This window comes from Phaenicophaeus curvirostris, chromosome Z, assembly GCF_032191515.1.
Source record: "Phaenicophaeus curvirostris isolate KB17595 chromosome Z, BPBGC_Pcur_1.0, whole genome shotgun sequence".
NCBI lineage: Eukaryota > Metazoa > Chordata > Aves > Cuculiformes > Cuculidae > Phaenicophaeus > Phaenicophaeus curvirostris.
In genome coordinates this window covers 3,615,145-3,627,824 of record NC_091431.1, presented here as the reverse complement: position 1 = coordinate 3,627,824, position 12,680 = coordinate 3,615,145, and the positions used below count along the sequence as shown (strand labels likewise).

At 42.2% G+C, this 12,680-nt stretch overlaps 1 protein-coding gene across 4 annotated transcripts in view; it reads right to left on the bottom strand.

Annotated features, from left to right (window-relative positions):
* Positions 1-12,439, bottom strand: part of SEMA6A (semaphorin 6A) — a 116,898-nt gene extending 104,459 nt beyond the window's left edge. For 3 of the 4 annotated variants that reach the window (XM_069880964.1, XM_069880969.1, XM_069880970.1), the window contains exon 1: positions 12,181-12,439. The gene's annotated coding sequence lies outside the window, so the exon portion shown is untranslated. Of the gene's footprint in view, positions 1-10,353; positions 10,419-12,180 lie in introns of those variants that run through there. The other variant, XM_069880965.1, reaches the window with a different exon arrangement.
* Positions 12,440-12,680: the final 241 nt, after the last annotated feature.

Below are 12,680 nucleotides of genomic sequence, written 5' to 3'. Positions count from 1 at the left end.
TGTGAATTCACTTCTAGAGCTTTTCTGCACATCAGTTTGGCTAACCCACTTTCTAATGTCTCTGTCTCTGCACAAGCAAGCTGAAAAGTATATTGCTTCTTATACTGCAAACAGAAAGACAACACATGCAGGCACAAAACTAGTGCCTTTGAAGAGCATGGCTTGTGTCCATCATTTCCTGTTTTTGTTCCACGTTTTTTACTATTGTAGTTATCATCTGGACGCCTGAAGCGTCTGCACTGAGATTCTGAAACACAAGAGGGCAGGCTACGTGCAAAGGAAAAACAACACTGCGTTTTCCTACTAGGTTTCAGGATGTAAATAGCCCAGCTGAACCAGGCTGCTGGAAAACTTTACAAGAGGTGCATTTCTCACTTTCAGCATAAAAATATGAGACCAAGCTATTCTTCTGTTTCTCTAGGCAGTACAATATTAGTATTAACTGTATCTCTGCATTTAGAAACTGTGTCAAAAAGGCGAAAGGTCTTTTTTCTCTTGAAATCTGTAGCGTTTCCTAGTGCTGCTATGTAACAGTGAGAAAAGTCATTTGAACCATAGAATCATAGAATAGTTTGGGTTGGAAGGGACCTTAAAGCCCTCTTTCCACCCACTGAAATATTTAAGAACACCCCCCCGCCACTCTCTAAATATATTTCAGTAGATGTGTTGTGTTTGTTCTTACACAACCCTGGGGTTTTTTTAAATGCGGGTAGTTGTTAGAGCAGGCTGTCACAGGATGGTTGCCTAGAAGTAGGCAGCACAGCTGTGAAGTAGCACTACAGCCCCCCTACTTTCTCTGCTGGTTTACTGCTGAAAAATTTCCAGTACTAGACTTTTCACAGCTAAAATATCAGTTCAATGTACAGATACCATTACAGCACAATGTCTTGTTGGTGCTCTTAAAATTAACTTGCTCATGAGTCAACTTACTGCAAAAATTTCAGATTTCAGTAATTAACAATTCCTACTGAAGTCAGCAAGGTTTGTGTTGCTGATACGAACAAGTCAAAGGTTAGCTTTTCTAGATAAATCCCATGCCTAGTGAAATAAATATGGACATGCAATCTGAAGCAAAACTGTGCCCTCATTTTTCTGTTTGATGTTAACAGATCAAAAGTTAGATCCTGCTAACCCATATTTTTGTGCCTCAGCCCAGCTTCTCTGCACTTATCTACATGAGCAATATCATTAGTTTTGATGACATCCTCATGCAAATTAAGGCTTGTTTTAATAGAGATTTACAGCTGAGAATCCAGATATTTGGATTTTGTGAGCCTCACACAAAGGTGCTCCAGGATTTGAAAAGTTCTTTAAGTTCTTTGACTGTGACAACAATGAATTCTTTCATCTGTTTCAAACGAAAACAGATTACTGACCATTTATAAAAAAAACAAAACAAAACCAAACCCCAAAAAGAAAATCTGTGCAGTCTGAAGAAATGATTTGCTATTCAATGCAAGCACTCTTAGAGGCCCCTTCTCCAACATTTGCAGTCATTATACAGTCTACATTTTCCACCCTTCTGCAGCACATCACCAGCTTTCAGTTGCATCAACACATTACCAGAAAAGGCCTGGATGAATTGTCTCTCTCACATAAACAACACTTGAGTTGGGTGCTGTTTGGGTTGTTGGGTTTTTTTTGGATTTTTTTTTTCGCAAAATGTGTTTCCTACAGGATTTCAGCTACATGAGAGAACTTATGACAAACACAGATGAACACAAACAAAAACAATTGGTCAAAAATGTAAAGGGTGCATGGAAAATGAATTACAATTTGTGTGCCAGAGAATGTACTCAATTCTGCACTTTGCCTTTTATATTCAAAGATTTCCTTTGATAGATACTTCAACACATGAATGTAGTACTCTAAGAAAAATGTTTTGACAAATCAAAACTGCTTTATTTTCACAGTCAGCCAGTCAGTCACCAGCCTTCATCTCACACCTTCAGGCTATTAGCTCCAGGTTGGCTAAATTTGCCTTTTTTTTTTTTTTATATATATATCTTGGGAAAGGAAGTGTTCTGGCAGTATCTCTGGGTCTTATGCTTACAACAGGATAAAGCAAAAAAAGACGACACCACCCTACAATACACACATCTCATGACGGAATTAATCAGTGTATCTGGACATGGTGAACTTCCCTACAACAGAATTAAAAGGAAACACCTTGCAGATAATAATGAAAAAGTGTAGACGCTTATGTAAAAATCTTTCCTCTTCTCACAACAGTTCTAAAAGCGGTCAGTACTTGATTTCTTTTTAAAGACAAACGAATTGCTACTCAAATTAAAGAATACTTTCAACAGGTAAGAAAAAAGTTTGTCTTCTTGCTTCTTCACAAAACCTGAAAAGATTCAGCTCTCTGCTTCCTTTCTAAGAACAAAACATTTCCGCACAACGCATTTCTGTAAAAGAAAATCTTGCTGCATGGACACAGTCCTTAAAAGTATGTTATATAATCATCTTCCTATAACAGACTACAGCAAATTTAAAAAATCAATTTAACAGTGGTAATTTATGATTACCATGGTTAGGATCAGAAAGTTGTAATTGCAAAAGCTGTGCATTTATGATTGATAAGTACAAGATATTCGGAAGTGTAACATGATGAACAGTATTAGAAGTTTTTATACATAGTACCAAATTCTGTTCATACAGAAAATTAAATTCTAAAGTTGGTTTTAATGCACGATGACCTTCTTTCATTAGAGAGCGATGATGAAAAGCCAGTAATATAAAGACTATGACCCAAGGTTCAATACTGCAGTTAAACAGCCCGTGATCTCCTCTGTATAATAAAAAATATTCTGTGTAAAATACCAGGCTGCATTTAGCCACGCTCATGGCGTGAAGTATCACTCCAGAAAGACAATCCCATGGGATTTAATCTCTACTTTGCTCTCTGGCAACAGACAGTGGGCTGCACCCTCTGTGTAGAGCAAGCAGTGGAAAAGCAGGTCCAGACAACAAAAAGGCATCCCAATCCCGTCTCCTCCCGTGCTCTGGTGTTTTGGGACAGGATGCAGTAGCATCCTTCTGTCCTGTGCTGACTGCAACCGCAGCATTTCCCACACAGACCCAGGCACAGCAGCCAGGGCTCCAGCTGCCCTCCCATCACTCCTTCCCATCCATCCGCTCCAAAGAATCAGCAGGCAGGTTTGTACTCTGCCCACACTTTCCTTTTGCTCAGGTCCATTTGTCAGCACGCAATCCAAGCTAAGCTTTAGCCTTCCAGGAACATCCAGGCAGTAAAGATGCTATTCAACATTTGTAAGGCTCACAAAGCAAAGCCCATAACACTGCCAAGAAGACACAAATGTAACAATTACTTTCCTGGAAAATATTATTTTCTTTCCTTGATGACATCACTATCTTTGATGCTAAAATTCAGCTGCTTGGGGATGCAGCACTTGTATGGCCAACCAGAGATAAACTGAAAGAACTATATTGAACCACAAATGGAGTAAGGGCTTATTGCTGAGATGTCTGCTAGAAACTATTCTTTAATCTCCTACAGAAACAAGACTCGGCCCCTACACTGACTATACAATCACATACCGCTCACTCCTCTGTTTCTTGGAGGTGAAAAATAAATAATAAGCAAAACCTTAGCTAATTAACATCAAAGAAAGTACGAATGTATCATATAGAACTGCTTAAATTTTTATACAGAGCAATTCCATACCTAAGCTGAAAATAAATGGAGCACAATAAATTCTCACAAGAGAAACAACTGAATTTGTACCTCTATAGCTTTTAACCTAAGGTGTTTTCCACCGTAACAATTTTCTAATGCAATCACCAATTCCCCTCTGAAGGGAATTACAAAATGACCAGGGCATATTATTTTGCTCTACCAGAATGTCAATCTGCTAGATACATACACATTGTGAGATTAACAGTAAAAAGGCTGGGATTAATTTAATATAAAATATGTGTATACAGCAGCGTACACAAAAGTCCAGACTATAAAACAGAAATTTCCATACTATGTGAGAGTATAAAATTACAAATACATGTTTTCTATGCACCTACCAGCAAAGGGAACTTTGTTATCGTTAAAATTCAAGTGAAAATATTAGACTTAAATTTGTTCAGTTGGAAGGACTCTTGTAGGTGGATTACAAATAACAGGCACATGTTCTCAATCTGTTTGTTGATCTTACTTGAAAAAAATGACAAGACTGGGTAGTAAAGTAGCAAGGTGAAGCTTTAAAACTAATCTTTGAACTGCAAGCTACCCATCTGAAAGTTAGAAATTGGCTAATTTTCCAGATTAGTTCCACTTATGCTGAATTCTTTAATCTAAACTGCACAGCTTTTACAGCTTTTAACATGATTCTTTGTTCGATGTGAATATTCAAGGCTTTTTTTTTTTCCATGAACAGTAGATACATATCAAGCTTATCTGTTCAAGAACAAATTGTTTTATTAGAACTGGAGGGAAATCACTTAATTCTGGAGACAGTAATGGAAAGTGTGAAAGAAATGGTATTTAAATATCCGCTAAAAATGTGGCTTACTCCTGCTCACAGAGAGGTGATGAAATTTTTTTTCTCAATGGGAAAAGCAAAAGGAGACCACGATAAGCTTAGTGAAAGATGTTTGTGCATTGTTTTATATTGTGCATAACTGACAAAACAATTAACATTCAGAATGACATCGACAAGTCAGTCTTCCAGCTACTTTCCTGTTAGACCTATTTACTACTTCAGGATTTTTCTCATTTGTCAAAAAACCTATTTGATTACTCACAGCTCTGCATTTCTGAAAGCATGCATGTTTTAATGCTGAATTTGTGAGCAGATATTGAAACACTATTAAAAAAATACTGTCAGTTCCAACACAGTGCTGAAAGAGCACTGGTTCTGTCTGAAAAAAAGAGTTCATTTCCGTTTTTCTACTTTGTGATTCAAGCTGCTCTGCAGCTAATGAAAGGGTATTTCTTGTTATTTTATTAAATTTAAGGTAACAATAAACATTAACTCAGTCTCAAACATGATGTCTATGTATGTAGCTAGGCTAAAAGAGAATGTAAAACAAATTACCTGGATTGCTTAGGAAACCCTAAATTCCCTAATTTACCCAACCATTTATCAACGAAACTAATGAAAAGCCCTTCTGCACTTGCAATGGATAAAGGTAACCCTTAGTCTCTGAAACATACAATTTTACGAGCAAGACAAAACAAAAAGCAAATCTTGGGAGTAAATATCAGCTGGACGTTCACATAACAAGGTCCAGAGAGACATATCCAGAAGTTTCCTCTTTTAATCCAACTCTGAAATAATGTTGGATGCTGCTCTCTGTTCCTTCAGAGCTCTACTATTGCCAAAATAACTGCAAGGCTTGCAAGTCCGAGTATATCTCAAGCCTTTCCCAAGGCACCCCAACACTATCTGAGGCACTGAAACTATGGCAACCGAATAAGAAAGCAGCTTCCATGATTAATAGATGAACATCCCAGCGACAGTGCCTAGCTAGGCCATAATTCAGGAATGTGGGAGGAATTAGCATAGAATCCATCTCAATCTACCAATAAAAAGTAGATTTTGAAAGACATCAACGAAACAGCATTTTTTTTCTGCTAAAGGAAAAAATACATTATAGAACTATAAACTGTTCGAATTCTCATTAACATTTCAATGAATGACTGCCTCAAGTGCAAGTAATGGGTAAATGTTGATGAACAATGGTGAAGGAACCAACACAGCAAATTTTCCATTTGACTATCAAAGCCATACATAGGAATACTCAATATATAGAACATTGAGTGAAGCTGAGCAGACGGAGATAAGAAAGTAGAAATAAATGTTGCTGCAGTCAGGAATATATATGGACACAGTTTTTCCCCATTGTGTTGGGAATTCATATGAGAAAGTACTTTTTCCATCCACTGAACTGGAACACCTGACCCGATCTATTATATGCTCAACACACTTCCATTACTTGTGAGTCTGTCAGGGTCATTGCAAAATTGGTGACGGTTAGGAATATCTTTTTTTTTAAGCACATAATCAAACTTCTGCAATTATCTCCAGTAAAATTACTAGTAGCATAGTCCTCATGCACTAGGTGGTCTCAGACTAAGGTGAAAGGGCATAATAAAAATGTTCTTTATTTCCTTCCATTTTCATAAACACTAGTCTTTCACTAAAGGCAACTGGCTACAAGGATCATGAAAACATGGGAAATCTGCTTTTTTTTTGCCTACATCACACAAAGGGAATAACCCTGCAGTCAAGGCACTGCTTTATCTAAGCAGGGCAAGGGAGAAGGAGCCAAACGCTTCCCATGGTGAACACAGCACACATGCTGCCACGTTACACGATGTGCTGCAACGCTGTGCATCTGCCCCCAGAAACTCTTTAACTTGAGCATTGCATGAATGTTGTAAAACTGTAGAAAGTTCCTTGGTAGCAATTTTGTTGGTTACTAAAAAAGTCCCTGAAAAAAATGGCATGGAGTAGCCCATGATACATGAATTTCAAGTATCTAGTATAAATACTCTATATAGAAATGCCTATTATTAACAATACTTTTAAAGGAAAGGTCATCACTGAATGTAGTGAATTACCATATGTCTTCACTCTAGAGATACAGCAACTGGCAGTTCTGTTAATAGCTGGTTTATCTACTTAATTTTACATCTCTATTTCAGCCACTAAAGAAACACTTTGGGGCTTGGGGAAAAATTCCTGTCATACGGAAATGACTCTGTATTCGCACAGAGTATAGCACCCCCTCCTTTTGGCTGATAAATAACTACAGTTCTATACTGGGAAATACTTCAAGAGCTCTTGGAGTCAATTATGTGATAATTCCTGTTGGGTTTTTCTCGTTTTCTTTTTCCTTTTTTGAAAATTTTGTTGGGGTTTTTTTTGTTGTTTTGGTTTTGGGTTTTTTTGAAATGATATCTACTTCCTTTTTTATTAAACTATAGGTGAACCTAAACTTTAGACTTCAGGGAGCATAAGTCTAGCAGCCTCATTTATATTCATCTGGTGCATGAAAGATGAGAATATCACTACCCTAAAGCAGGAGGCACAGATCTCTCATCCCGTTTCCCATTTCCAGTGGCCCCACTATTAACTGTCAGCAGCCTTTGCAAGTATGAAGTGACAAAACCTATGAAGTGACATCAATGATGTCTTTTGACGAACCTCTTCTAAAACTTCCAGAACACTCTAATGTGCAGGTGCACATCTCTTTTCTTCAATTTTCTTCTCCTCCCTCAGTTCCCATACCACATTTAAAATTAAATCCTTTCACATCTTCCATCTGCTCTAACAGGATAGGAAAACGAGCGGCTCCGGAACTCCAGAAGACAGGCAGGACATGCAATAGGTGTAATTACAACACAGTAGGTGGCACTCTTCCCTTTAAATCCTCAAGCAATAACTTGGAGTTGTGCTGCCATACTTGCGTTGCAATCAAGACCTAAAACCAAGGCATCGTTCACCGTGGACAATCAAATATCCCTTAATGCTGTATAAACATGAACATTCCGTTATTTCCATGGGTAATGATTTAGTTGTCTTACAAGACGGCACATAACGAAACTATAAAGATATGCAAACTCTGACCTGCCAGGTTTGCACTTCAACTGGAGAAGTCCATTTCTGCCTTCACTGACCTTATGCACATCTAAGCTGCTCCTCACTCAACAGACCAGTGCGGTAGACCAGAAATAAAAATATTCCTGTAGAGAGGTGTCAGGCTCAGGCCCAGGCTTTCCCCTTGGTGCTCGTTTATTCCTTTGAACACTGTACATGGTTGCTGTATGCTGCTGATCAGCAGCCAGACTCTATGCTACTACTGACCGTATCTTACTGCCAAAATGATCTCCAAGTACTACCCCACCCACCTCAGAGTAATCCTAATACACAGAATTAATGAGTATAAAATGCGCAAATGGTCAGCAGTAAAAAGCACTGCTTATTCCTCTTATGTTTCCACTGCCCCATCATGAGAAAGCCTGTCACAATTTGTCAGACGTGACTTTCCCCATAACATGCAGACCTAGGTCTGACTTAACACTGAAGGTTGATCCAGGGCTAATGCACTCACACCACAGCTTCAGGTCCTCACCAAGCATCAATTCCCAACAGAGAACAGTATTTTCAGACTAAGGCATAAACACAAAAAATGTCCTTATGTGAGTAATATTTCAGCAACTGCCTTTACTCTCAGGAAATTACTCAGGGAAGCAAGGCTTCACTGGGCGAACAAAGCCTACTTGGTTAATTGAGACAGGGAAGGATAAAGGCTAAAGATTTGCCTCCTGAATAAATGAAGTAGTAGGAGGTAAAATACTGCAGCATCTGTATTAAATTAGGATAGTGAATACTTCTGTTACAGTACAGTTCAACTTTTCTCTCGCATATGCTGCGTCTAACAGAGCTGAATGTTACTTTTCAGAATTTACCCAGTTGTTCCCTTTCAGCATTCTGGTATAATATATGAGAATCAGGTACACAAAACATTTGTTTGAGTAGTATAACAATGCGTTCTTGCAAACAAGTTGGATGCGAGGCATGTATTAGCTCAGGTCAATTTAATCCCAAAACATTTTATGTCTCCCCTGCTGTACACCATGCAAACTCCTTTCATGTGTATTTATGTATGGTTCTTCAAAACAAGATGACAAATTTCCCTTTCCCTTCACAAAACATGCACAAGCAAGTTCACAATCACCTACTTCCTTTCTAATGCAAACAGTTCTAGTCTGGATTTATCACAGGTCATTAATTTGATCTCTCTCCTTTTCTTTTTTCTTTTCCATTTCAAAAATTCAATGAAGGCAACTCCTCATCCTTAGCCCAACCGGGCCCCTTCATCAGTCTTAAACTGCAATAACTGTAATCCTCTGTTCACAAACATTAAGAAAGGACTATTGCTAATATTCACTTTCATCTTCAAGTAGCTAGGGATGTTAGCATTTCTCACAGATGTTAGTGCCAAATTGTTTTTTGGTTCAAGTATTACAAGTTCAGTTGATAAGGTTAGGTTTGCCATTAAGTATGAATATACAGTTCTAATGTAGACTAACTGAGATACGTAAGAACATCTGTGTCCATATGATTCATCTTCCCTGAAAGTATTCACCCATGCTTCAAGCATTTGATTGCTACTATATGAAAAGCAAATGTTGCAAATACACTTTACGGTATTACTTCCTATTTTAAAATTCATTTAGCGTTCAGACAGAAATCTTATCTGGGCATTCTGCTCATGAACTAAACTTCCATGAAAGCCAGAGATTTTCTTCAGAGAGGAGTGGTGGAGAATGGAGATCAATGTTTTTATGCATAGGAAATTGTTTGGCTTTAAAGAGAGTTAGTATATATTCTCTTTGTCTTATACCTTATGAAAAAGCATCATATTAAAAATGGTTTCCTTTTAGATAATATTATACTTCAGACAGTGAAATGCCTTGGCAAGTGGACTTTAAGAGTGACAAACCCTCCCAATCTTACTGAAGCTAGTATTTGCTTTCAACAACGTATGAGGCAATTCCATGAAGAAAGCAGTTTGCTGGAGCAGACCCAAATTTCCTCACAATGCACTAGATTAGTTCCATTAAAAAGAAACCCAACAATCAGAAGTTAACCAGAACAGGGTCATTTTGCCTTTCTGGTCTGAAAACAAATGGCAAAGGAAGCCCTGAACATGATAACAGCTGAGTAAATCTTACTCTGAGAGAAATGCCACAGACTCCTTGAAATCTCCATGAGTTCTGTGATTACAGAGGCTGACTCTGCTGGACTTTCTCACGTTGATGCCAAAGGATTTACCCGCCAAGTAAAGACTACTTGCATGAGAATGGCTCACTGGATGGCACTTAGAACAAATGAATGCAAAGCCAAAGCAGTCACCGCACTGATTTTTTGCAACGACAGTGGGAAAATCGCCCCTCTAGCTCCCATCTCTGAGGTTAGCTTAACAATTAGCGTCGTTGGTGGAGGATACTAGACAAAAGTTAGCAGCATCTATGTCAAATAATAAGCCACTGTAAGCTCTTCGTTATTTACAACACCTGCTTGCCGTATGTGCTCCTTCAGTCGATCAAGCATTCACCTTGCAGAGTCGGGAATTAGCCTCTTTTGCAACTTATCCCAAAGCTGACTTAAAGCCTTTCATTTTACTTTTTGCCGTTTAGAAACAATCCCGCGTCCACGGCAGCTGGAGACGCCGGCACAAGCGCGCATGTTTACAAACTTCACAAAGCATCAATTAGCTCGGGGAGGGCGACAGAACCGATTTCCCTCTGAACAGGCGGTCAAGGTTAGGAAAAGACAAGACATTTGGCTAAGGGAAAACGCCAGCAGTTACCGCCTCGAGACTCACCCTGGGAAGAGCCGGGCGGGACAGCAGCGGCTGACCAGGCTGCAACCTCAGACCTCTTTGCCTGTCACCCCCCGGGAAACGCCTCCCTCGGCCGGGAAAGAAGGAAGGAAGGAAGGAAAGGGTGGTGGGACGGCCGAGCCCTCCCAAGAAGCCAGGTACTTTCTCCAGGCGTGGCGAAGGAGACCCCCAAACTTTGAGAGCGCGGGGCGGTGCCGAGCCGAGCCTCGAGCCGCAGGGACGGCTCCGAACCACCTCACCCTCACCTGGGAACCTTCCCAGCCCGAGCAAACACGGGGTGAGGGGATGGATGTGTGTAGGGTGCAATCCCTTTCCCCTGCTCAGCATCCCTTTCCCCTGCTCAGCATCCCTTTCCCCTGCTCAGCATCCCTTTCTCCTGCTCAGCATCCCTTTCCCCTGCTCAGCATCCCTTTCCCCTGCTCAGCATCTTTCCCCTGCTCAGCATCTCTTTCCCCTGCTCAGCATCCCGTCCCCAGCTCAGCATCCCGTCCCCAGCTCAGCATCCCCTTCCCCTGCTCAGCATCCTTTCCCCTGCTCAGCATCCCCTTCCCCTGCTCAGCATCCTTTCCCCTGCTCAGCATCCTTTCCCCTGCTCAGCATCCTTTCCCCTGCTCAGCATCCTTTCCCCTTGCTCAGCATCCCTTTCCCCTGCTCAGCATCCCTTTCCCCTGCTCAGCATCCCTTTCCCCTGCTCAGCATCCCTTTCCCCTGCTCAGCATCCCTTTCCCCTGCTCAGCATCCCTTTCCCCTGCTCAGAATCCCTTTTCCCTGCTCAGAATCCCTTTTCCCTGCTCAGAATCCCTTTTCCCTGCTCAGAATCCCTTTTCCCTGCTCAGAATCCCTTCCCTGCTCAGCACCAGCGGCAGAAGGCGCCCCGCTCCCGGCCATCCTCCGGGCTGACCGAACACGAACTCCTTTGTGCCAACCAGCCCTGTTATTCCTCCCTGGGAAAACTTTCTCTTTTCCTCCGTGGAGGGTGGAGGAGCGGCTGAAGGAGCGGCTGGCTGGAAGGAGAGGAGCCGCGCTGCCTCCCTCGATGCTCCCCACCCTCCGGGATGCCCCGACGGCTCCGGTTTGCTCCAGGACCACCGGTCCTGCTCGCACCCCTCCAGCCGGGGGGAAGCAGCTGGAGGAGGCAGTGGAAAGGGAGGGAGGATGAAGGTGTGGAAGCAGCGCTGCCCCCGGCTCCAAGGGGCTCCGAGGGGCTGCGGGGAAGCGGGCGGGGACGGGAACGCGCAGCCCCAGCCCCACGATCGCGAACAAAGCCCTGGGCAGCGCCGGGGGCTGCGCCTCGCAAGAAGTTTCCTCGGCTCCCCAGCCCTTTTCCCCGCAAAAAAACAAGCAACCAAACAACGTCTCCCCCAGACCCGCAGTCTCAGCTTTGAAATAATAATCAAAATTAAAAATATATATATATATATAAAGGAATAGATCGACCTCAACCCAAAAACCCCGCGTGGAGAAGCGGAGACGGCGGGGTGACGCCTCTGCACGGAGAGCCCACATTGTCCCTGCAACAAAGACACCGTAACACAGTTGCGGGTAGGGAAAAAAAAAAGGGAGAAAAAAAAAAAAAAAGAGAAAAAGAAAAGCGAAGGCACGAAGATGCCTGGAAAGTGGGAGCAGCAAGCGCGGCGCGTGCACTCGCGAGGCGGCTCTCGCCTCCCTCCCCCGGCGCTAACCGAGAGAAGCAGCCCAGCCTCAAACCGCAAAACCATCCTCGCTCCTCCCGGGGCGCCCCGGGAGCCTCCTCTTCCCGAGCAACCCCGAGATTATCAGGTAGGGACACGGACGGGGGACGTACTGTACCTTTTCGGTGCATGTATCTAGGCAGCTAGAGGACAGAACTAGCTGGTGTAGTGTCCCATTTAGTAATCCATTTAAGGGGATCTCTCTGGGAAACTGGAGCCACTCTCTCCTTTGCAATCCTTTGTCATTACTACATGTGTGCCTCCCCGGGGACGGAGTATTGAGTATTTCTACTTTCTGAATGGCAAACGCAATTTGTTCATTTCCAGTGGCGGGCGAGAAGAGGGGAGGAAACGGGGAGAAGAAGGAACAAAAAAAAAAGGAAAAAAAAAAAAGAAAAAGGAAAAAAAAAAAAGAAAAAAGAAGGCGTTAGCAACTCCTCTCCAGACCCAAATTCCACTATGGTTCCACTCCAGTAAGTCCCCTTCAGTGGCGCCTCGGGAAGAAAGTCATTTCGGGGTGTCCTCCTGCTCCCTCTCTACCAAAAGTGCTCCCGGTGTGGTGACGGCTGCTTCGGGGAAACTCCTAGGGCTGCGGGCGCTCGCCGTGCCCCCGCGGGA